The sequence below is a fragment of the Nipponia nippon genome, unplaced genomic scaffold, assembly GCF_047370975.1.
Source record: "Nipponia nippon isolate SJK-2023a ecotype South Korea unplaced genomic scaffold, ASM4737097v1 scaffold_7, whole genome shotgun sequence".
NCBI lineage: Eukaryota > Metazoa > Chordata > Aves > Pelecaniformes > Threskiornithidae > Nipponia > Nipponia nippon.
The window spans coordinates 42,374,817-42,401,779 of NW_028262391.1; the positions used below are offsets into that span (position 1 = coordinate 42,374,817).

At 40.7% G+C, this 26,963-nt stretch overlaps 1 long non-coding RNA gene across 3 annotated transcripts in view; it reads left to right on the top strand.

Moving 5' to 3' along the window:
* Positions 1 to 18,400: 18,400 nt before the first annotated feature.
* Positions 18,401 to 26,963, top strand: part of LOC148051038 (uncharacterized) — a 143,519-nt gene continuing 134,956 nt past the window's right edge. For all 3 annotated transcript variants that reach the window (XR_015700640.1, XR_015700639.1, XR_015700638.1), the window contains exon 1: positions 18,401 to 18,709. This is a non-coding gene — a long non-coding RNA (uncharacterized LOC148051038). The remainder of the gene's footprint in view (positions 18,710 to 26,963) is intronic.

The window sequence follows — 26,963 nt, forward strand, 5'->3', positions numbered from 1 at the left end:
TATAACCTGCCAGCCTTGGATGGTTCCCAGTCAAAACAATTTGTGTTTAAAGAAAAGCTGCATGGGAGCAGGGATACTACGGGTAGGTAGGATTGCCAGTAAGCCCATTCACTCAGATCTGCTATGTGCCCCAGCCCAGGAAGCAGTGAATGATGCTCAGACACTGGCGCTTAATGTGATCTTGGACAAATTTCTCACCTCTCTGGACTTGATCGCCTATCTCTAAAACAGATGTTCTCTTCCCATTGCAATCTGCCTGGAGACTTGTAGTTTTATGTATTGTATTATCCTTTGGTATTATCATTCGTGGGCTTTTTCAAGTGGAGGAGGGACAGGATGTCTTTTCTTTATGTTAGGCTTTGACAGTATCATCGCAGGGGTAGGGGATTTGCTGCGCAGTGCATCATCCCAAACGTTTTTGATGATAGCATCAGATTTTTCTCCTACTTGCCCTTTTCCCTAGAAAGGGGTTAGGCTCTTTGGGTGTTGCCTGACAAAATTCAGGAGGTGGGTGGGTGCAGTGAGATTTTCTGGCTGCACCTCTTTGTAGGGTTACCAAGAGTGCAGAGGGCCCTCAATCAAAACAGGGAGCAGCCTGCACAAATGCAAGTAGAAGCAGAAGATTCTCCAAGGCAGCATGTTTCTTCTTTCTAGAGCAACTTGCCAATAGAGAAGGAGATTATGTTGGAAAGCAGCTGGGCTGTTCTCTGTGTGTGTGCATTTGGCCAATCATCCTTCATGTGAACACATCAACCTCTTGGAAAGATGCAGTTTAAGCCAGGTGTTGGTATTCACTTGCTGTCTGCACATCACAATAAGGAAATGCAAACGGAATTTGTAAGCTAGTGAAAGGCTGTGTCTCTAACAGAGGGGAGGTCCAGAATCTAGCGCTCATTCTTTGCTTGTAATATCACTGACCTCTCTTCCAGTAGTATTCTGTCTGTTCACACAACAAATGTTGCTGCAGGATGCCTTCATCTCCCACAGCTCACCCTAACTTCAGTGGCTTCTTTCTGCCTCCCCACATATGTGCCTACGTGCCTCCTGACCATCTTCATCCTCCTTTCAAACTTGGAAGACATGAACAGACAGACATACCTATAGCATGACTGCAAACCCTCATTTTTTTGGGTAATCTTGCTCAGAAGAGCAAAGTGTCCAACTGCAGCCTGCTCTAAAGCACTGAGGTGCAGAAGCCCAGCACTACAGGGTGCATAGTGTTGAAAATAGTGATAATCTAGACTGTGTAACACCTGTGGAACTATAGGACAGCAGACTGTTCGGCAAGTGCTCTTAATGAAATACACTTAAGTGCTTTGTTGAACTGCAACCACAGCCAACCTGTGGCACATGGAATATTTTAATCTGGAGTCTCAAATTGTTGAGTCAAGTCCTGTAGTGTTTCAGGAATAGCTCAGGGAGCTGCTGACAGCTCAGACAAATTGGTGTTTTTCTACCTGAGCTGTTGGCCATTCAAGCTGAGCTCAAAGCAAATCTTTGGGGCTTTGGGGAAGCCAGTGACAAATCAAAGAATCTTGTTTAACTTGGCTATGGCTGAATGCTGCACTTCCTTGTGAGGCTTGGTATACTCCTCTGATTCACAAACAACATCTGCTTCTCTTCACTGACAATTCTGAAGATGATCTCTTGAAGGAAAGGGAGCAAGCATAATTTTCTGAAATGCTGGTGGTTCTTAGTGGAGCAATTGCAGGTGTGTGCAGAAGGCCAAAGCCAAGTGTGCTGGATGAACACCTGCATGCTGCCATAGCTGTAAACATCTGCTTTACCCATTTATCTTTGCTCACCCAACACTGATTGCTGGTGGTACCATGTGGTGCATGGATTTCAGGGTGCTCAGCCTCCTAAAGTGTAAAGGGCATGGTTAAATACTCTGCAAGGACTAAGAACCAAGATGTATCTAGGTGGTCTTTTTGGTGCCTGATGTTAAATACTACCAATACTTAACAGCATCTAAAGGCTAGTGCTTTCACTTCTGCTGGTCTCTAGTCACAGTATTTTCTATCTTCATATACACATCTCATGTCTGTTCCTCCCAGTGTACCCACCATGCCTCATGCACATTTTACCTTATGTGGACAAAGCATACGTGGACCTGGGTAGTAGTTTTGTTTGACTTGGGGCTTCCTGTAAATGGCAACCAGAGGGCCTAGCCCACCCCTGTGGCACAAGCTTTTAAAGTCCCATTATTGCTCTGAATCACACCTTCGTCTCCACACCCTGAGTCACATATTAAAATAAAACTGTGGGAAATAATAAAACCCAGTTATACGAATGTGTCTTTTATTATAAGAGTTCTTAAATTTTTTTTTATTACTGCTTTGAGGCCAACTCATCGTCTTTTGTTATGTTCATTACAAAAGGCTTTGCTCCAATTCCTGTTAACTTGAAGGGAAAGGAACACAGTGAAGAGCAGTTCCTTGCTGGCATCCATTCCCTTGTCCTCAGCATGCCTCACCGTCTTTACCACAGCTGCTCAACAAGAGCCCTCTAGGGTAGGTGGTATTACAGGGGAGGTTGACCAGGCAAGTTTTCAGAAGACGACTCACAGAACAGGGGGTCAGATTGAGTTCTCTTTAAGTCTCATACCTAGCACTCTAGCTCATGGCATCTATTGTTCCAGGTACCCCTAATATAAGCTTCTGTCCTTTGTCAAGCAAATATGAGATAGTTTTCATCTTTGCCGATGTCATGTCTGCTTTATCCCCAGAAGAGTGAGAAGTCTTTCTCAGTCACGAAGAGGGAGAAGATGAGATTGGGGTGGAGGGAGAAAGTAGGAGGCAGAAGGCTTGTTTATATTTGCTAATTAGAAAAGTAGATTGTTCCCATTTAAAAAGGAATAATCTGCAAGACGGTGTTTCGGTTAAGTATTTACGGTCTGTAGATTGGGGAATGGGCAGAGCCCTTTTCTTCCTAGGGCTTTGTAAATTAAAGCATTTGTATCTTGACTGAAGCTTGGGAAGTTCCTTTTCATCTTCAATTTTAGATCATACTTGTTGACCACACCAGTACCAGGACTCCTTGCTCAAAAACCAGCACATCATCCATGCCATTTTCTCTCACCCTAAAAAGTAGCTGAATATACAGAAACTGAGTCCTGGACCAATGCTCCACTGGAGCCTGGCGTCATACCAAAATAAAATAATTCCTTTGTGCACCTCTGGCTACAGTTTCCAAATCCTTTTTTTTTTTTTTTTTCTTTTTCTTTCCCCTCCATGTGTCTCTGCTTTCTCAGATAGCACAAGCCTTAGCCTGCGCTCCAGGAATAGTCTGATATTCAGGACTTTCCTCTATTGCAGGGCACACTACCTTCTGCCATCCCTGTCACACGCTTATCTAGGTCATCTGAATTTCTTTTGGCTTTTAGAAGAGCAGGTGCTTCTGAGACTACAGCCTGAAGCTCTGATGGAGCAGGTGAGTCAGAAGTTGGCTTCCTAGTTACGCTATGAGGAGAGGGTGCTAAAGTCTTCATTATAGATTTGCTGTAGCTTTTTTCTGAAGCTTCTCATAGAGGCAGTACTCGAAAAGATTTTTATTTTTTTATGATGTGGGCTTATGATCACCTAAAATTCTGTTGCCACCAAACTTACAGTTCATAGAGCACCCAACAACTGTCTGGTCTTGAGGACTTGTGGTGGTGAATGACTTCCCAGTAGTCTTTATATATCTACCTCTGTCTGTTTCTAGACATGTATTAAATAATTCTCCATGATCGGATATGCATTAAGTGTTCCCTGACTGACCATCCACGAATCATTTAAACAGCATTCTTCTGGTTTATTGAATGTCTTTTGTGACATCTGTTATTCTCTGCTTAATAAACCATACAGGATCTAGAATTGTGGCAAGTCCACTTGATCTCTGAGGATGACATGTATTTTAAAATGATTTTTACCTGTAGACTCATTAAATCATGAGACATTTTCTGCTTCAGTGCTAGGAAATAAATAGAATTTCCTGTCAGGTAATCAAAACCCCAACAGACCAAGAAACTGGCTCTTGAAAGACACAATAGATCAACAGGATAGCCCCATGTGGACCAAATGCCTGGAAATTGGGCATAGTCTGAAAATAATGTATACAATGGTTGAAACCTCCGGGCACAGCTGTGAAATCGCTGCAGGTATTTTATTCCCTGTTCCTCAGTAACTCAGGTGACTTTTGTAGGGCTAATGCCTGGAGAGCTCCCATGGAAACGAGAACTAATGACAGGTAGAAATAAGGCTCGGGAGAAGCATGTTACAAAGGCTTCACAAAAGCTCCTAATCCATGAGATCTAGTGTATACTATTGAGAATATTGAATAATGGATTTGCTCACTGTACAAATATAAAGCTCGTTACAGGTACCTTTCACTAACTGTGGTGTTCTGAAACTGTTCATTCAGGCTCTAATGTCCACCCTTTTTGGTATTGAGTTATTGTACTAGGATATATTATCAAACTGAAACAACTGTTTCTGTGGTTTGTCAGAGCTTCTGCATTTCTGAAAAGCAGTGTATTTTTAAGGGAAGAAAATGATAGCTTTGAACCTGAGTGTTTCCCCACAGGGTAGCTGTTCATGGTCCTTTTGGTTTCGTGAGTAATCGGTCTGGTCCTGGGCACTCAGTATCTAACATTTTGCATACAGTGAGTGGGTGAATGACTTATATCCATGGCAGTGGTGCCTGCGGGTAGGTAGAACAACTGGGAAATTCAGTTCTTATAAATCTATAAAAATAGCTAAGAGGTGTAATGTACTGTAAAGCTGCCACATTAACACGCACTGGGCTGTCTTTTCATTGTTTTGATATGCAGCAACAGTTTTATGCCTGTCTCAGAAGGTGTTATAAAGTTTTATTTCAACATGGATAATATTCCAAATCCAAATTTTGCTTCATTTTTATGTGGTTTCAGAAAACTAAAATTAACTAGAGTGCATTTGCATTTACTCTGCTTGTCACAATTACAAGGCAAGTGCAGAAATAATGAGAGTTGGTTTCATTTAATAGCAAAGATTCAGCAATGTTTGTCCTATCCAACCGTCTATTTTTTTTTCCTTGTAAGTGAATTGAGAACCAGAACTTGAGATGCACAATCACGAGCTTCAGTTGCTTGGCCTTTCTTTGCCTCTCTTTCCCCATGTCTCCGCAGGGTCTCTCAGGAGAGCTAGTATAAGTCAACTAACACCGAGAAGCACACATGCAAAAGTGTGTCAATCCCCAAAGCAAATGGGAGCAAGGTGGCCAGGTGTGTGTTTTAAGGTGACAAACAGCAGTGCTGCTTTACTCCTGAGACAGCACCCTCAGAGGCATTTGACAGTCAGTGATGTCTTTGCTCTGACTCTCCCTGTTTAGTTTGCCTTTGTTCCCCTGCAAACAAGCTCTCGGACTGCTCCTTCCACCCCCAGGCTGCCTTTTCCTTCCTCCTCCTCCATCCCTTTTAATGGAAGTGACTCTCTTGTTGACTTTGTGACATTATTCTCTTCGTGCTTTCCATCCTCTTCCTGATGAGGAGAGGAGGAGGAGGTGGAAAAACCCTGAGCCATGATAAACTCAGGTTCAGTGTGAAGAGAGACACAGCTTTTCCCCTCCTAATGGCCACAGTAGGACAACTGTCAGGGCCTTTCTTGTGTTACTCTGTTACCCTCTTGTAGAGCAACAAGCATTTTTTTGCAACATTTCCCAGGGAAGAGGTAGCTCTGAACCCAGCAGAGCAGCCTTGTAGTGTGACAGGCTTTTACTCGGACCTGTTGCCCATCTGCATGATGCCTAGACTAGAGGGAAAAGCAGCCCAAAAAGGGGGCCAAGAGCAGAACAGCGCCCACCCTAATAATGATTTATTCTACTGTGTTTGCTGTCTGAAAGGTGAAACAGCTTTGAGTGATAAACTTGCCCCATGGCATTCCCCTGAGAAAGCATCTTGACCTCTCCTCCTGTGTGGTTTTTTGGTGGTCTGTGTGTTCTGCTGTGGTCAGAAGAATAAAGTTCTGTTCTGTGACCCAGAAAGTCTGACTAGACCAGTGTCCAGTGCCTGCCTGGCAGCTTTCTTGGTTTTGTGCTAATTTCATGTGAAGTTGCTCAGCTTAGGCTGTCTTCTTGCCTATCTCCACACTAGCATCTGTCTGCCATCCTCAACATATCACAAGTGGTATCACTTGAAGGCGTGGGATTTCCAGGGTGGGACCTCAATCCTTCCCTGAATTTCCAGTTGCTTGGTTCACATCAACAAAGAAGGGTTTTAGTTTATTTTAGTCTGTATAACTGAGAACTGATGACCAGATTCAGCTCACGCTCTTTATGAAGGAGCAGAAGTCCAGGGAGGACAGCTATAAGGAATGTTTCCAGAATTCTTGCTATCCGTTCCAGAAATACCATATATGTGTCTTTTCTTAGTGGTTTAGACTTGTGTCTGTCCCCTGTGAGAACCAGATAAATTCAATGTCCAAAGCAAATAATGCTCAGTGTTTCAGTTCCAAAGATGGCAAACGTTTATGTGTATTTAGCCTGTACTTTACCTTGTTAGAGAAATAAAACTGAGGAAGTTTGGATCTACCTGTAGCTGGCTGTTAAAGGGAATTGCTCTAATGATAGCAATGGAGTCCAGGAACTTTGCCCAATTTCTGTTCGTTCTTGTTCTGATCACTGGAAATCTGCTCAGCTCTCTTTCTCAGCATTAAAATGGGGATTATACTATGCCCTTCCTTTCTTGTGGGGAATATGACATCTGTGCCAAGGTGATTCTGGAAAGATAGCTGAAAATGAGCAAACCACCTAGGAAATTACCACCTGCAGGTGATGCAGGCTGATGTGATGTCAGTAATGGGTATTTTGTGCATCTGCACTGTAAAAGCTTGTTACATTAGAAAATATCAAACAAAATGCTTCTGAGATTGACAGAGAAGACAATATAATCTCATACCTTTTAACTATCTCTGCTTTATGTTGGTACGATATGTATAGAGCTGATAATTTTGCTTTTACATTGTACCAGCAGACTACAACTCTGGCTGAGAAGTATCATCAAAACAGCATTGATGTGGAGAAGAGGGATGAGTTCTGAACATAGACTTTAAGTGATGGGCATTAGAAATTAGTCTTAAATTCTTTTACAGTATAGGTAGTCCTAATTAATAACTGCGCTTCAATTTTAGTGGTAATAACAAATAGATCACCCTGATTATCTTGAGTGATAATGCACAAATAGGCATATTTTGCCAGAACTCTGGAACTGTGATGACAGGGACCATAAAAGTCTCTTTGTAGATGGGGTGAATTTCAGTCCATGTGCTGGGTTCTGCTCCTTACAGTGCTTCTGTGCATCTCCCCCTGGGATGGTGAGAGAAGGGCTGGCCTGTTCCTCTCTTCTGGCTGCCTGTACCACATACTGGGGAGAAAATTAGTAGGAGAGGCAAAAGAGACATTGCACACATTCTTTTCCCTCTACTCAGAAGTGAGCTAAGGTCAGTGCTTTGCTCTGTGAGGCAGCTTGCATTCTTTTCCTGCACCTCTCCAAGGATGTCTTTAAAACAAACAAACAAACAAAAAAAACCCAAACAAAAAACACCTCCTCCAAACTCCCCACATTTGCCTAAAGTGGGCTTATTTCTGTTTTCTTTGTGTATGAAACAGTGGCTTCATTGTTGATAATGCACCTGAATAAAGTCTACCTGCATTCCATTAAGGTAATAAAGTATTTATTCCTTTCTGGTGACCCAGAATCCTAGTGGAATTTCATCTGCTGTTGCACCACTCTTTACCAGAATCAACCTCTCTCCTGTATATCCTGTAGAGGGGATAATATGGGGAAAGAACATTCAAGGTTAGTATTTTCTGTCTTTTTTTTCTTCAAACATTGTTTTTAATCTGATTCTCATACAGGAGCACACAGTAGTCAGAAAATCTGCTGTGCTTAAAAGGCAAATGCAGATAAAGTTTGCTTGTAGGAGAGCCATTTTAACTCTTCTAGTACTGGCCCTATTGCAAGATTTGCGGAGGAGAATATAGACACAGTGTCTTAATTTTTTCAAAGCTTTAGTGTTGTAAAAGTTGCAAAAATTTTCAGCTCACTCAGTTTGCTTGAATTTACTTTCACTTTGGGGATTTCTCAGTTATTGTGGATCACATGTACTAATGAAGGGTTTTGGTTTTTCCTTGTCAGCAGCACCTCTGAAGAGAAGTTCAGCATGTAAAAAGTTTTAAATGCTAGAAGAAATTTCAACAAAGAATCAGTAGGTCAATGTAAACATGAATGGAAGAGTTATTGCCAAGAATTTTGAAGTATAAAAAAAACCCTAGATGTGATTAACTTGAAATTGTTTTGAGACCAATGAATGCCAGTGAAGGACCTGATGCAGTAAATGGTGCTTAATGCCATGAGATGTTGGCAAACTAAGCATTAAGCTCAATAAGATGTATTTGGAGGACTGGGCCCCAAATGTGATTCTCTGGTTTCATCTTGAGCTGCGGGTGAGTAGGTGCATACTGTATGACAGCAAGGTTGCTGTAGTAATTATTCATTAGCTTTAAATAACAGGGTAATTATGAAGGTAAAATTCATATACCCCAACACACCCTTTTTTTGCTAGCTTTTCAATTTCTGAAGAATGCCTACAGCTCTCTGCTTTGTGTTGTAAAACAGGGCACTGCCCCTAGTTGTACATGGTTGCTATTTTGCTTTATGCATGCTCCTTGCAAGAATGTGAACTGGGGTGAAAAGGTGACATGAATCAGGGAGGCAGGCACTTGAAGAGAATAAAAACCCAGTTTCTCCTATGCCTCCAAGGATAATGAAGGTCACTCTGGTGCCCATAAACACGTGTACTGCACACAGGACTGGTTTCTCCCTGAAAATTCTTGAATTCTCTGTGTTTTCAATTTCTGTTCATTTTGGGGGCAAAAAGCAGATAGCAGAAGAGAGACGAAGAGGACAAGTGGCAATATTTTGGGAGGACAGGACCCAGACTGGTAATCTATATCCCGGATATTTAACCATCAGGTGCTTTTGGGGTGGCGTGGCATGACCGGTGAACTTGTGTTACATAGGCAGAATAGGCAGAGTTTGAATGCTTCTGGATAAAAGTTCAGATCCAGGAATCAGTTTATCTCATGTGGCTTGAACCTAATTCACCGTATTCAGAATTTCAGAATGAAGTTCACAAAAATGACTCTGTCCTTTTACCTGTAATTAGGGACTGTTGCACGTGATACGCTGTGGTTATGCTCCACACGTTGCGCGTAGCAGCTCCGATTTACTGCATTTGTGAAGGGCTGCTACAGTGCATGGTGCAGGGAGCCCGGCATGCGACGTGTGCTGTACAGCAACCTGTACGTGCAGCAGGTCCTCTGCATCCTTGTGGTCCTGTGCATAACCACAGACTAACAGCCTCATTCTACACTTCCTGTGCTGCAAACCCCATAGCCCTGCATTAGACACCAGGGCCTTCACCTAGTGAAAGGGATGGGTGATTCGGCAAGGGCAATGTGCTCAGCAGTGCTCTCCCAGCTAGCTTGTCAAGGACAGGCTGCCACTGCCAGTTTCTTTTACTGAAGTTGTTTCGTTTTGCTGTCCTTCACCCAGCTGAGTGCTGCAACCATTGGCTAAACATTCATTCTCTGTTTCTTGCACTATGAGCATCATATTGTGAATGCCCACTGGAACATGGTAGAGCTTATGCCTAGAAAGGCATACATAGTTCAGGCCCTCACACAGGGTATGGTACGTATGCCAGATGTCTTACACTGCAGATATATTCTCAGTGCACAGAACTGTTGGGATAGAAGGGTCACCAACAGTACAGTACTTGTCTGTCTTCAGATGTGCCTTCTTCAAGGTCCAATCTGGTAAGTGTGCTCTAGGATCTGAGAGTGAGCTTTCCGAATGAGATCAACAAGATGATGCTGAGTTTGTGATCCCAGGTATATTTTAGATGCGAGACTAAGCCTAATGCTGAGTGCTCTTGCAAATGAGATGCTTTTTCACCACCTGGTAATATTCAGGACTCGGTAGCAGTGGTGAGGAGCAAAGTTCTAATAATAAATAAGTGCTAATAAATTTTGGGCCAGTCACCCGATGTGTTAGGCAAGAACCTAAGATCTTGTGTGGAAATCACCTATCACATTTTTCTGTTCTAGTGGAGAGGATGTGAGTAAAGACTGTAGTCTAAAAAGACCCATGTGGACCATGATTCTGGCGTGTTCTGAACTCGAGAGTTGAAATAGTTCTAGTATGGTAACAGGCTAGTGCAATTTCCATAGCAGCTGAAATGCTGAGGAGACTGGAGAGATGGACAGACTTGCGGTAAGGGAAGAAATAAATTGTCAGAAACTTGAACTTTTGGAAGAAAACTGTCACTATCTTGGGAAATTTGGAGTATGCAGTGCAGATCTGTGAGACCAACCATTTGAAAACAAAATGGTTATTAGAGACCTAATTCTTGGAGTCTAATGGAGGCTTTTCAACAGCGAGCTACTTTGTTGCTGCAGTGTCTGGGTGCTCTAGGGGCCCCTTTTATTATTCTGAGATGTACTATTATGTTGTAAAATCCGATTTTAAGAAAAAGCTGAAAGAGTGATAAGTAAGCTGTTGGATATCTTTATGGGCAACAAATGGTCTTCATGTCAAAAAAACCCCTCAAACCAAATCCACATACAGCCCCACCCCACACTCCCCAAAAAAGTCCCTTTGCATTGTCACCGAATTAAAAAATTAACGGTAAGAGTCTAGGCCTGTAAAGAAAGGGAGAGCTCCTATCCAAGCAGCCTGGACAGGGTGACTCTTTTTTCAGATCCTGAGCATTTCATTAGTAGAGCCCTATCTTTGCCTGCCCCTGTACCTTCTCTTGCTCTTTGTCCTCAAAGCAGCACTGTTATTTTTAAACACCCTGGCAGCTTGGGGAAAAATCTTACTAGGCTCTTCCAGTAACTCTCCCACTCTGCCCACCGGCTCCACTATGCCCTCTAACAGAAATGGAGCACACTCAACCCTGCAGCATGACATCTAGCTGTGTGGAGGGCTAGGCAACAATTCAGTGTTTGATATTACAAGAGTATTTGAGAACTTATTTCAATAAGGTTGGGGTCTCTGTGAGAAATGCACTAAACGAACAGTGCTTTACACAACAGGAAAATGAAAACTGATACAGAAGTAATTAGTAACAGATAATCTGTGGTAGTGTAGTTGTTTGCATTACACCAAATATAGTAGTTAAACTGTACACAAAATGCTATGAGGAAAAATAGAAGGTCAAAAACATACACTCTTTTATTGCACAATACTGTAAGCTGTATGCCTGTGTGACAGATTATATATAAATATATAAATTGCTCTCTTATGCATATTCCTTGGACCTCACAGTGTATCATTTCATAAACAGAATCTGTAAGTGCCTATTGTATTGAGCCTTTGGTTATTTTTATTTCATAACACTAACATGTTGGGGTTTTTTTCAACAGTATTTATCTGAGAACATCTGAGAGCCAAGGAGCTCTTTAAAGGAAGCGTGTTTACCTCTATTAGTGGATTACTTAGACAGTGGCCTCTGGTCCCATCACAAATTTTGCATCCTAGCATCACAGAAACACTAAACCATTTTGAGAGGCACGTAAACACTTCAAACACAATTTTTGAGTCCTAGAGACTGAGACCTTTACATTTGCAAAATAAATCTTCAAAATTTGGATGCCTAGCTTTGGATGCTGGTGACCATGGTGGACAATCACAAATGCAGTCTTCTTCACAGGAACTATTGGTGCTCAGCATCTCTGAAAGACTGAAAGAGGTTAAGTGTCTCAGGCAGGATACTGTGAACTAACACTTCTGTGGATCTTAGCCTCACATTGATCAAATTTAGCCCTGATTCTTGCAGACTGTTGATGTATTGGGCAGGAACAGGACCTTTTCTTGTTGCCTTTCAGTGCTCTGTGTTAACCACAGAGTCATTTCTCTTCTTGTGTTGCTCTAATGAAATGGTTGACATGTCAATCTATTACTTCAGAGGTTAATGGCTACATGGAAAGTAATATAACAGGCCCTTGTGGCAAAGCAGAAACCCTATCACACTATTTCCTTTCTGATCACTTCAGTTTTGACAACTGTCATGGAAAAAAAAAACAACCAACTTTTTATATCTTGATTTCCCTCAGTGAAATTGGTCAGTGAACCTAGGATTTTTACAGTGGAGGGAATCCAATTTTGTTGTTCCTTTTCCTTTTTCCTTGTCTTTTCATTTTTAAAAAAGAATCAGTGTGTGGAAGTTTAAATTATTTCGTAGATGGAAGTGAATAAAAATTGGATTACAGACTCTGAGAAAACCAGGATTGTACAAGCAGGACTCTCATAAAATGAGTGTCTGTTTATTAAACAGGATTAGCTCTGTCATACAAGTGTTCAGGTGTAGCAAGCACAAGCAGAAAACAAGTAATTTTCTCACCTTCAGAGAATGGTATCCTGTCCTATTCCTTATCCTGTCTTGTACCAGCATAACATTACAGTTTCAATTAAAAGCTCTACACTTACAAAAATAAACCCTGCATCCCCTGTCCCCCCTGCTTCCTGTAGAGACAGAACAAAATTGCAAAATATTTTAAACAGGAAAAGGTGCTGCTAGAACAAAAAAAAAGAGGAAGGTTTTATTGCTAAATTAGGAAGTGGAAGTTCATATGAAAGACGTTTTCCCCAGGAAAAGATTGGTAAATGTGAGGCAAGGTGATCTGCTATTGCAATATAGAAGCTCTCAGCTCGCTCTCTCTAACACATGGTTCTTCTAGTATCACATTTTATCTGTGTACATCATGTACCTTGGTACCCAAACAATAATAGCAAGGAATGAGATTCTGCATGATGGTCTGGGTAGTCAGTGAGGATTCTATAGCAGCAATGTATGTGGCATTAGTGACAGCTAAGGATTATCAGCTCTTTTTAGCTCTATGCTTCTTTTGGTCTCTCCTTTTCCTTCTCAGGGGACTGGGAACAATATACAGAAATCTGTATCACATTTAGCAGTCAGGATGTGTTCTATGCAGATAATAATTCAGTATCAATATATCAATGTTCATTCAAAAAGCTTTTCTGGAACATTTTAGGGGTAAACAGCAATGGTATAAAATCATATAATTTCCCATTCTGTTTCTTTATCATTTCACAAGAGTGACTTAGAGTTATTAAAGTTTGTTTCTCCAAGTCACGACTTATATATTTATCATAAAGCTTAACAGCTTATTGTTACGGTAGTTTTTTGTCTGTTCTTTTGTGCATTAGTTTACTTGTTCATTCCAGAATGCATGCTAAGGTTTTTCTGGTGATGATTCCGGCTACTCGGTTTAATTAATTGCAGTTTGCTCAAAACCCACATGAAATAGCTGGTCTCCAACCCAAAAAAACTTAGGAAGAAAGAAAAAAACAAACATCCTTATGCTTGTGGGTTATATGGGCAAGATCCAGGAGTTCAGATAGCAAATGCTAAAAGACATTTCTTTGTGGAAAAGGAGGCTCAGCAAGGAATTATTTAATACTTTTCCATTCTTTCTTCTCAGAGGCATGCAACAAAAGGACAGGGTCAATGGTCACATGTTGTAACAAGACACATTTCAAACAGATTTGAGGAAAATTTTTTTTTTTACAAGGAGGGTGGTCCAGCACTGGAACAGGTTGCCCAAAGAGATTGCAGAGTCTCCACTCTTGGGGATGTTTAGAAGCTGAGCCTTGACCAGCCTGCTCTCGTTGGCCCTGTGCTGAACATGGGAGCTGGACTAGCGGCCTCCAAAGGTCCCTTCCAGCCTCAGCTATTCTGTGATCTATACGTGGTTCTGTATATCTTAGTTCCATAAATGACTTATTATAGGTCAGATTTTTAAATACTGTGACACAAAAGTAGGAGATGTGTTTTCTACTCGCTAGGATAAGTAATTTCTCCATGAAAAAATGGGTGAATTCAGCATATGTACTTTTAAATAGACTCATCCTCAATGTGTATTATGTATTTCAATTATTTTAAGCATAGTGATTTGTCCTGTCTATTGTCCTTCCCTTGATCTTGTCCTTTTATGGACAGTTACAGTCAGATTTATAATTTTCTGTCCTGTTTTCCTTTATATAGGAAAGATCAATGGTGTTAAACTGTAAACACTATCAGTTTTAGTCATGTAAACAGTGGGAATTATGTATGGTATAAGACTATGAAATTTGATTTTTTTTTTTTTTGTGAATTAGTAATAGTTTTCTCCCCATTTCCTAAATGTCCATATCCATATACCAAATTCTTTATGAAAATCAGTTACATTTTGAATGACATTGTTGAAACTGAAGTATCAGCATTCAGAATGGTTGGTTCTTGTAGATGATGTCTTTTCCTTGATGACCTGCAAATAATTGCTGTGATTATGATGTTTGCTAATAATTTTCAAATAATAGATTATATTACTTATATACTTATAACAAGTTTAACTGGTTGAAAAAGGCTTTTTCCTCCATTATAATTATTTAATAAGCTAAGAAAAAAGACTGAAAAGATCTGCTCTTTTGCAGATGTTACATCTCTTGTAATGTGAAATGTTATTGTAATGCTTTAGAAAGTGTTTATCTTTGGTCTAAACAATTATCTGATCGGCACCTTCTTTCTTTTTCATCCCCCACTGTCTTTTCTCTTGGCTGGCTTCTTCAGTTTCCCTCCTTCTTCCCTGAGAACTGAATAATAATTAAAAAGAAAAAGTCTCATTAAGATACAGTTAGTTAAATATGTATGTTTTAACAATTATTTCTAATGGAAAACTCTACTTGTGATGGCTGCTGCTATTATATGTATTTTGAAATCATTCTAGATTTGGAAAATGCATCTTGTGTGGACAGACAAAACCTTTCCCTTCCAGAGGTAATTTCTATCCTGACGCTGCTTGATTCAACATGCTTGGACTACGTATGAGATGGAAAACTGGGGGATGGAGAAGCATATGTAGAGCCTGAAGAAAATAGTCAGTTATTAAAACAATTTAGCTTGCCATTAAATCTCACAATTTTTGAATATAAATAGGTTCTCTTCCCTTTGCCTCATCTGTCATTTTATTATAGCAGAAAACCTGGTGCTGAACAAAATGGGCAGAGTAGCCTAGCAGTTCAAACAGAACTGGAAGCCAGGATCTTGATTTTTGGTCTGACTCCACCAATGACAAGCTGTATCATCCTGTGTAACTTACCAAACCTCTGACTCTCGCTTACCGCTCTGTAAATGTCATATAACTACATAGGATGCTGAGAGGTTTAATTAGAATTAATTTTAGTCTTTCAAGTACTTTGTGTTTCTCAGATGAAACGTGCTGTGCAAGTGTGAAGGATAATTATTATGTTGCGTCTGTGTTTTTCTGATACATTATTACTATTCTTTTATTAACCATGTTTTGAAAAAACCCCCACGGTACTTACTGGTTTTCAGTTTTGTTTGTATGGTTTAAAGTTAGTCCCTGTGAGCACAGTAAGTAATTAAACTAATATTGGCATTGAGATGTGGGTTTTTTCATTTGAGAATTTAATGGCTATTAGTAGATTGTCACAAAATGTCTGGCTGTTTTGATACTTTGAGCACCTTGAATCATGCACTTAAGTGTAAGATGGGTCATATTGCTTTTAAATGTAGTGAAGTAGCCAAGCAATAACAGCCTGCAGAGTCTCTGTTGATAGCTTCCTCGTAGCTGGTCAGGCTTGACCCAGGTGGCATTACAGAGCAATTGTTCAGAAAATTGTCCTAGCAATCAGTGCCTGGTGCCTCCTTAACTGTTTGCCAGTCTTGTCAGGAGCTGAGCGTACCTTATGCAACAGGGCACCGCCTGTTTCTCCATTTTTTTCAACTGAAACACTGAAGTCTGAGGAAAGCCGAGTTACCGGGAGATGACACATAGCACATGGAAGCACGCTGTCTTGTTGGATAGGAGATAACTGTGTTTTTTCCAGATGGAATCGCTGCTTCACGAGAAATAAAAATAACTGATTGTAGCAGAAACTCCGTGTCCCAAGGACATAATAATTCAGAAAGTGTTGAGTTATAAACTGTGCTTGTACTTTAACATGGATTTGAGCATGTGATTGGGCTTTTCTTGTAGCTGAGCGTTCATGAGCCTTAAATAGAAAGGCAGTGTTAACAAATAAGATCAGATCATTTTGGGATAATAAACTTCTTTCAATAAGGTTATTGTTTTATAGGCAGGTCATACTCTTTTTGTCCTCACTTGCCAGGTACTATAAAGTGCAACTGTATGATTATTCTAGCACACAGGACTCCTGTGTTAATTGCAATGAGATAAACTTGTCTGGAGAGACAGTCTCTTCTGCTCAAGGCCACAGATGTGATGAAGCCGACTTACCTTGCTGTTAGACATACTGTCTGGAAAACTGCTTGAGCTGCTTTAGTGCCCTTCTGTTCTAAAGTAGGTTAGAGCATAAAAATAAAAAGGAGATGAATGGATTTATGCCATTCTTACACTTTATAGGTGCAGCATGCAGATGATTGTAGGTGTACCACAACGCTACCTAAGCAAAACACAGACCCAGCTCATCCACCGAAAGCTGCATTTTTGTTCTGCTCTAGTAAAACCACTCTTGAGCAAAGTCCTTAACAGTGGCAGTCTTACTGGTGTAGTTGTCTCTGCTGTCTCTGTCCTAAGTATTAAGTACCATTTGATGATCCTGACAGATGTAGGATAGGGGTGGCGAATGTGAGCTTTGTCAGCTTAATGCAATAGACTTCTTCGCTAGCATAGACCAGGTACTAACTTCAAGATTCCAAACTTACACAAAAAGTGTTTCTTAAATGCTAGTCTGGCCCTGATTAAGGTATGTGAACATGGGAACTCCAGGCTGATAGCAAAATGCCACATGCTAGTTGGCTGTTCTTTTCCAAGTAGGCATCTTGTCTTTGACTTGCCTGGCAATTTGTGTATTTGTAGGATAGGATGTCAAATGTTATTCAACGTACTTTGCTATTATCAGAAGGAGTGGTGTGGTACTCGAATGTTCTCAGAGCAGGGACTAGGCATAGATACATTTGACGACCCCAGCAGTTCCTTGTTTCTCCCTTGCTCTCTGTGTTAGCCTATGACGCCTACATTAACACATAGGATTTGAGATCTGAAGTCATGTCACAAACAACATTGGTTGTGCTGTAATGTCCGATGACTACTCAGAGGCCTGGGGTCTGATGGTTCTGGCACCATACTGGGCAGGCAGCAGTTTGCTGTCCGGTACATCTCTGTTGCCCTTTGAGAAATAACTGATCATGGATGTGAATCTAGGTGAGCTATTACCAGGTCTATGAAGAGACTGACAGACTGAAAGGGAATGCAGATGGGTACTATGTATTTGCAAGTGTTTATTATTTAAAGTCTGTGACTGGGAAATATATAGAATGAAAGGGTCAGAGAAAGACAGTGTGCCTTGCTGGCTTTGCCTTTCAGATTTTAGGATCAAAAAGAAAGAAGGAGGAATATGTCACATTGCAGGTAATTAAGGATTCATCAGGAAATAAGGAACACTTGGTCCCTCTCATAGCTTTGAGGACAAAAGGTGAAGGGTATCTGGTATAATATCTTCCATATGTGGCATGCTAATTGGAGGGATAGAAATGAGGTATTTGGAAAGCTGAATCTAAGCTCTTATAATGGAAATTGCTTTTGCTTAATGACTTTGCTGGTAGGCTCAGTGCTTTACGCTTGGAAAATAAGGAAATATTTTTGATTATATGTTTGTAAATTAGGGCTAGCCTACTCGTCGAGTTAGTCCTAAAGATTTAATAACCTTTAAGTGAAGAATTATGTTTTTTTCTTTCCCTATAAATATTTGGGATTTGAATGATGATTCCTAACCATCACAGTATCTTCTCATTACCAATGCCTAAGAGTTGCTGTAAATGTAGTCTAGGCTGTTGGCATTTTAGTCCAAGTCTTTCCAGAGTTTTGAAAACCTCACATTGGGAATGGCATGCAGAAATTGTTTGTTTCTCAGACCTTACAAAAGTGTGGGCCTTATTCTGATTAGGTATATCTTTGTTTTTGCAGACGAAAAGGCATCGCTGCCACTTGGTTTTGATAGACGTTCCCTAGCCCAGACAAAATTGTTCATTGTGTCCAGGTGAGTCGAGCCAGAACAAACACCTTCTGGGCTGTTATGTCCTGCAAATTTACAAGTTCATCTGGGATGGAGAGGACAGGATTTCTCTATGAAGGGCTGTAACGTGAGAAACATAGAGAGACGGAGTTGCACATCATTCCCGCTAGATGGCAATTAAAACACATCGGATAAATCCGGCTGGTAAAGCTTGCCAAAGCTTTCGACTCTTGTAGCTTACTTGAAAGTGTTAAAAGCTGGGCTTTTGAGTAAGACTTTGGGATATCTGTATTTTCCTTGGAGTAGAGCATGCAATAATTTCCATATGACAAAGGAAATATTGTTAAAGCTGAACTGAATTTTGGATTGCACATTTGGATTCATACATGTCTTGGCAGTTTTGGAAAGGATGTATTTGGTTTCTGTGCTGTAGAACCCCCACCTCCTTGGGGAGGGGGAGTAGTAGAGTCAGCAGCAAGTAGGAGAGGTCTTGGCAGGGTGGCCTCTTGGAAATTCACTGCCAGGAAGCCAGAAGAGCCCTAATTAGGCAGGCAAGTAGAGCCTGATCCAAAGCCTGCTGAAGTTAATGGGAGTATCTTGGGTTTGTGCATTTTTTCCTAATTCCAGGTAAATCTAGCAAATGAGTCTGTCCTCTTCAGCATTCTGCTTTATATGCATTACATCATCTACTGCAATTGCTAGCATACTAGGTATAAATGCATGCCTGTATTGTTTGTAATGAAGATATGTCATTCACGTGCTCTGTATGAATAACTTACAGGAATACATGTGAGGTAATTGAATTGTTTTTCTATTTTTTTCCTAATTAGAGTTTGAAACAATATAATTTTCTCCAGTGTGTGTTGGAGAGTATAATTTCTATTGAATGAAGGGGAGGGGCACCTTTTATCCTGACTTTTGTCTCAATATATTTCAGTTAAAGTTCTAATTAAATGCAGAATGTCACATGTTGGGCTGCCCTAGCATACACCCAGGGATCTTAATAACAGCTGGTCCTGGACTTACAAAATGTCATAGCTAGCAGAATTCAGGCAAAAGCTACTATGGAGTTAGTCCTGCTTCTCTATTTAAAGTTGCTCCAGTACTGGCAATACTCATCTCAAAGATAACTAATGTAAAATACTGGAAATGACTCTGTGCTCTATAATCAGGAAAAAATTCCCCATAGATTCAGTGGGAATTCTGCCTGGGTAAACCCACAGGTATTGTGTGCATTGTGAGATTGCATGCAAAGAAAGATCGTCCCTATAAACTAACTTTATGGCATGATTTAAAAAAAACAAAACTAAATAAAGATTAATGAAAATAGCTTCTCTGATTACACCACCACTTTATGCTTATTTGAGCAACTTTAAATAGATAAGGAAATATGAGTTTCAATCTGTGCCTGGTGCCCCAGAGTAATTGAAACTCCCCTTTGTTGCAGAAGTGCTGGCTATAACCACTGTAAAGCAGTAAAACGTCTGTCGGATATTGTTGCAGAATTCTGTTTTTGTCTGTCAAAGTTTATTCTCCCTATTCAAACAATGTTAGTGTAATTTTTATACTTATTTAAAAATATACACTTAATCCTTTCATTACAGAAGCACAGCATATGAAAAATGGAAGATTAGCACTTTAAGGGTTTTCACATTGGTGAGTCACAGTTGGATTCCGACAGCTTTACACTAGGTTTTGTACAGAGCTGAGACATTTGTGATTGCAAAAGGACACTAGTTTCCTAATGGCTGACAATCACTGCTACACATTGTACAGAGAGAAAGGTTTTAATGTTTTTCAGTTCAGTTGAGTTGATGTTGCATCCCTGAAAGGCTCAGTTTACTTCTACAAGATGTTGCGCTACAACTCTGAGGATGTAAAGAAGTTCCCTGTTTATATGGATGGGTGACGTAGCTGTCTCTTACCATAAAGACAGATGAGTTTGTCTGTCCTCATCTCCTCTCGGCCAACTCTTGATACACTCCAGGTAGACACTTTCATATTCTAGGCTAGGGCTCCCCCCTTAGCCTTTCGGTTCTCTCATCCTCTGATTGAACTACTGCCATGCCACCTTTTTCAGCATAGTGAACAGGATCAAGGAACTGATGAATTTGCAAGGGGTCATAGCTGGTAAATGCAAGACTTGGTGTTCACGTGGGTGAAACTGTTGATTTGAGCCCCTTGACAAGGGCTTTCAGACTTGGAGGGTAGATTCAGGTAGGAATGTAGTTCTTAAGCAGTGATGGCTTAACACCTTACGTGGAGCAGTGCAGGGCTGTACAGTGGTACCAAGGCAACTGCTGAACAAGCTAGTTTGGATATGGGAAACAGTATAATTGTGTTAGTGCATTGTTCCTGTGGGCAGCCTGCCATTCTTCTGATGAAGATAAACCAGCCTAGGCAGAGCATGAAGTTAATACATTTGTATCACGTTTGGTACCTGAGCTCGGTCACTGAGAGCTTGTTTCTGTCAGTGGCTGTGGCTTTACACAAGTGGCTTTACACCCTGTCTTGTAGGGTGGCCTGTGGAGAGAGCAGAGCCCTGTATCAGCTCCATGTGGAGGGCACTGGGTCTCCAGTGGGGATACGTAGGCAGGTGGTTCAGTGGGCCCATATAGAGCAGGAGCCGTGGATTCATAGCTCAAACCACCTTTGTGAGGATAGGTGCTGGCTCCTGTTCTTTCAAAGAATTAAGTGGAAATAATTTATTTTAAAAGGTAATTTTACCCACTTTTGTATATAATAGTCCAGCAGTTTAATGAGGAAGCCATTGTTCAGACCCTCCTCAGGTAGGAGAGTCTCCAGCCTGCATCTTCCTCCTTCCAGGAGAGCTGTGTCAGCTGCCTGTAAGAAGGAATACAAGACTGTATGAGAGAGACTGAGTGCACGGGAGGGAATGAATCTGTCAGATAGTGACTAAAGAATTCACCAGAAATCAGGGTCCAGTCCCAATTCCAAACAGTTCCCAGGTGAGCTCTCTGAGCACCTGGCTAGGGAGGCAGGTTCACATTGGTTTCTCTCTCTTTTCTGGTCTAGTGAATTCAGAATTCCTTTCTGTACATGAGCACTTTGACAGAGTGCGTGTTGCTCTCTGACTGCATTTTGAAAGAGTCGGGTCTTCTGATTGCTGTCAGGCATGGCTGAGACCATCTGGCAAGTCAAGAGGCTTTGATGGGCAGGCACCGAATTCTTGCATCCTGATCCAACTTAGCAATTGTATAGGTGCTGAGCAGAACTCAAGGAACAAGATGATATGATAAAAATTAAGGGTTCCTCTGGAATTAGGGCATATCCAGATGAGGTATCAGGTTTTTGTATCACAGTTTTGTACTAAGGTACCTACCTTCCTCCTAAATGGTACTGTAAAATGCCTGCATCTTTCATGAGAGTTAATCCTTGGTTCCCTGCACATTTTTGTAAATTAAAGCGGACTGTTATTCAGAATGGTTGTATCTACTGCTTGATTTACTTCAGTTGCATTCGAATATGCACAGGACACAAAATACCTTATGCTTTCAACTTAGTTATTGCAAAGCCTTGAGTAACAGGCTATTGGTAGAGTTGTTGCGTGTCTAAAAGGAAGCGTGAAAAATACAAGATGATGACAGTGCAGTCCCTGAACATTGGCTGTCAGAATCCTGAGAGAAGCCTATGTTCCATTACTGTACATGACAGCATGTTAACATTGTTCCACTGGTGCTTAAGGATAAATTCTATAGGATTTCTTGTAGTGTCTGAACTGATTTGAGAATCTACAGAACCGAAATATGCAGAATAAGTTAGTTTGAGACTTCTTTACCCTGAATGAGGTGCTATGACAGGTCCTACAAATAAAACATGGAAGGTTTCATTTTGCTGGCAACAGGAGATCTGAGCAGAGCAAAGGCCTTGCAGAATAGTGTGATAACCGCTGGAGAATCCTTGGTCAGAAAGGACCAATGTGCTGATTCATGCTCTGGCACTCGGAGCGATTGTGCCGTTTGTTGGGAATCACTTCATTGTATCAGTGGAACTGAGGTGGAAAAAGTCTAGGAATTCATTCTGGCTCTTCATTAGACTTCATGACTCCTGGCTGTATTTTACATTGCAGTATCTTTCTGCTGCCAGAGAAGGTTTGAAAGAACCATGTGGCAATGTTCCCTGCCAGGAGTGAGCCTGATATTAGATTGCTGGTGGGCTTATATCCCATCTCCTCAAAAACACAGATGACCTTCAGTTCCCCTTTCTTTAGTAATTCCAGGCAAGTTAATGGTTGCTACTGGAGGTTAATTAAAAGGTGGAAAGATGCCCAGAGAATGGAAGGAATGTAGTCCTGGTGAATAAATCATGGAACAGGAAATGTGAGAAGACCTGGGTTCCAGTACCAGCTCTTCTGCAGAGTTGGTATCTGTTTGCTGTCTGTCTTTTTGCTTGTCTGTGAAATAAAGCTGAAAGTTTTGCCTCTGCTTTGGAGTATTTGATGTCTGTGGATGAAGAGGTCTATGTAACTGCTAAGCAGATCTTATACATTGCTTTTTATATTGTGGGACCATCTCACTTCAGATGTGAGCTCTGAAAGTCCATAAAAAAATCTTCACTGTTCAGGTTAAATTATTCGGGAATGAGTAGCAGGATTTCAGATGCAGTGAAGCTATAACAGTATTACAGTGCTGTAGTGTTTCAGTTCCTCAATCGTTGTATGAAGAGAGGACTTAATTTTGAAAATTGCCAGGGGTTGCTAGACAGCAGAAACAAACGAAAACATTATTACAATTAATGGAGGTAACATTATTAAAAGTAATGGGCAATATGTTTGTACAACTAGTACTTATGTATTTATCTTGTGTCTTTTTTGCTGAGGGGTGGTAAGGGAAGGTGTAATGGCTCAGCAGCTAGTTAGAAAGGTGCTTTTCACAGAGTTTTGTCTGATAGTGGAAGGAAAAGCCACATATAACACCCAAAGCGCAACAGAATGAGTTCCAAGCTGGTCTGCTGTATTGCTGTGTTCCAGCAGCAGTTTTAATGGATATCTGCTATAGTTCTGCTAGGAACTGCTAGGAAAGGGTTCCAACTCTGCTCAAATATTTTTTATATATATATAAAACATGAAGATACATTTTAGTAAGCTCATCTTCTGCTTATTTAACCACAAAGATATGGGGTTACTTCTGCTTGACAGTCAGCCGTTAGCTATCTTTGCTGACATGGGTTATCTCATTTGAGATGCTTGGGTTTTTTAATTGTTTAGTTTGTTTAGCTTTAAAATCTTCTATGCTCAAGTTACCTTAAGGAAGGCCTTAAGACAGCAAATAAATAAATCCCAAATACTATGAATTCTGTGATGCATCCTCCAAATCCCAGATGGCAATGTGTCAGGAGGAAAGAGACCAGCCATGAGTGTTTGTATATGAGCATTCAAACATATCAAGTCATGTCTCTTTACTGCTGGCTTTGTTGTCTTCCAGGTAAAGGTTTTCAGGTTGGTATCCTGGAGCAGATAAAAGGGTTAAGTATGACAAGGAGAGCAGGCAATTTCTTCTCAGCAGCTTGGAGCTGCTGTGTCACATCGGTCTGTGACTGCTGGTGTCAAGGAGGAGGTTCTTGAGCTCTGGTGCTAGCATGTCCCATACCATCTGAGCGCTGTATCTTTCCCTCTCCATGAAGATTTTCCGTCACTTCTGACAGGGCACAAACCCGTTCAAGTTCCAGTTGAGGGCCAATGTGAGACAAACATCCTCAGAACCATGCTACTATATCCCTGTTGATCTCAACTTGTACTGCTGATTTTTCCTTTGCTCCACTGAAAAGAATCCATACTGACTCAGTTTGGCTTGTCTTGAACTAGGTTTTCTAGGGCAGCTGCAATTTAGTATTACTTCCTGGCATCCTTCACCTCCAATTTGAAAAGAATATGTCTCAGTGTTTAGATTTTTTAGTTTGGTTTTTTTTTTTAAGCTTTTGAGGCTTGCCTAGATTGAAAGGTGATAATAACTGAGTGTTGCTAAGGCGATTTCCACTGTTTTAAATACTCATTTTCCTCTTTCACAGCAAATCCCTGGAAGTTCAGTTTGACATTAGAGTGAAGAAACACATTAAAAATTCAGTAGTTTAATAGTACATGCAATAAATAAATTAAAGCAGATATACCTCTGAATTTCTTATGCAAACATTGTGTGGCAGTATATGAATTGGGTACTGTATGTATCTTTGTATACCTGTCTATACAAGTACCTTTATGGTACCTGTCCCTGCAAGTAATCTTATCCATATGCAGTATTTGTGTATGCCAATTTTTTCTTTGCACAGAAAGCATTCTTCACTGTCTGGAAATTCTGCCCAAATTGTACTCTCTCTTTTAATGCTTTCATTGAAGATTGTAGAAGAGTGAAAGGTAAAGAACTGCTCCAGGAATTCATATTCAGAAAATGCATTAAGATACAGACAAAGCTTGAATTTTTGTGGATGTGTTAGGAGAAAAGAAAATCTCAACTGTGAAAATCTGAAGGCAAGAGCGTGTGTATTCAGGAGGATAATGCTGGTCTGCTGTGGAAGATACGCATCTAGCCAGCTGGAGAATGAAACTGTAGCCAGTGCCAGTAGTGTGAGGACAGGGGACAGATTTCAGCTAGCAGAGCTGTACTGTTCCAACATGTTCAGCGTGTCTGCACCTCCTCCAGAAACACAGCACTTGCCTTTGCTGGCTTCCTTCTCAGTTTGTACGATACCCTCCAGGCCAGTCCCTGACAGACCTACTGCCAGACTGAACTGGACTGTCAGCTGCAGAAAGCGTCAACAAAAAATATCTGATTCTGCAGAGTAGACAACAGCAGTTGTGATGTTGCAGAAGGTGATCCAAATGTGTTTCATGATTTCTGTGCTCATGGGATTCATCTGCCCTTATTTAAAAATCACTAGTGATAAAATCCCAAAAGGGAAGATGACAAAAATCAGATGACTGGTGTTCTTGCAGGGGTGATGTATGGCCTGATCTACTTGTATGCATCGTGTATTGCTTACGCCAGCATGATGACTGATTTCAGTGGTACGGGCAAGAAGGGTTAATGTCACCCGTTGGCAATGGTATGATTCTTAAATTCCACATAAGGTCCCTTTAGAGAGTTTCAGTGAGACTTCAGCAGTGTGTAAGACCTGCCAAGAGTTTTTGTGCTGGAGGAGTACGGGTTGGCAGGATCAGCCCTAACACGTTAAGTGCTGTTTATGATATTATTATTGCTTTGTGAATTCATTTCCCGCAGAGACGGACTGGAGATGCAATGTTCAGATTCAAACTTCCTCTATGCTCTGGGGTGTCAGCTTCATGGTTTAGATTTGGGCCCATGTCAAACTTTTAGTTATTAACAGCAATACTCAGTATTGTGTTTATGGACTATACTGTAAACTGTATGAAGAATGCACACAGTTGATTTTCATGAAAAGGCTAGGAAGATGTTATTTTCAAGAATAAAGGGAACATAATCACCCTTCATAGGTAAGATATGTTATTTACACTATGGGGATTCATGTCAGTACATTTTAAGTAAGTTGCTTGGCTGAACTTGTTATCTAGCTGCCAAGAACGGAAGTGAGAGAGAAAAGCCAGTGAGAATTATTGGACTCTACACTCCAAACTTACATCATGTAAACATTTGTAACATGACTTTTATTTTCAGCATTGACCATTCTGGTGGGGGCCTCTGTTGCTTTATTGCTGGAAGACTGTTTTCGATGGCACTTTTTGGCTTATTTGTGAGGATGCAGCAAGCTAACAGACCTGGAACTACACGATATTTGCAACACGTACAATGAAAACTTCTAGTCATGCCTTTCTCTCTCCAGGTTCCCAGCCACAGCCAGCTGCTTGGGTTTAAGCACTTCCTTATGCCCCTGCTGTTAACGCTGACTTGCAGTGACCGGTGGTCCCACCCTGCTTTCTCAGCATATAGTGGTGAAATCAATAAACATGCATGAGAGAAAGAGGCTGACTTTTCCATTTCTCCTTCGTCTCACAGTTACAAAAAAGGATGCAAATTCTAAGTATGATACTTTCCATTGACGAATAGCAACAGATAACAATTTGCAGTATACCTGGTGACATTTACCTTGGGACAGGAAAGTGTCTTTCATTACAGTCCAGTCTTCCTGCTGGTATCAGTAGTGCTTTTCTCTTTCATGGTATCAAGACGTGTTCTTCCCAAATCACTTAAGTTCATGTTGAGAATGAAATGCATAATTCAGCCAAGTTACTTGTTTCTTTCAGATGCATGTTGTCTGTAAAGCAACACAGAGGAATGCAGAGCGGTGGGTAAGAGGAGAATAATTCAGGTTTCTTCCTTCATGCAGTTTTCATATTTCTGATGATGCTACAAGTATCTGACCCAGTGCAATTATGTGGGTGAACTCCGTAAGTTTTTCTTAGCATTTGTCGCAGTTCATCAGTTTGTACCATTTAGGCTGTAGCCGCAGCTCAGTTTATACACAAGTTTTGTTTGTTATTGTTGTTTTCAGAGCCCCCTAATGCTCTTCACTGACCCTTTTATAAGCTATAACTTTTGCTCACACTCCATAAGTCAGGGAGTCTTTAGTAAAAGAGCCTATCAAGAAAAAAAATCTGGGATGCTTTCCAGGGAAAGGCATGTATAACAGAGAATTCTGGCAGTTTTTCATCTGGCACTAATTTATTATTTCAAGCTGGCTTGCTCTTTAGACTATAATAAACAGTATTTTACATCTAACAAATCACTTTTAATATCTCTGACCTTGACAATGGGTATCTAGTATGGGTTTAAAAGAAAAAACTTTAACCGGAAATACAGTGGGTCACAAACTGATGTAATCATCGTTCTTCTTTAAGTTTCAGCATTTCTAGTGAAACGAAAGATATGTGGAAGAATAGGTTGTTTTA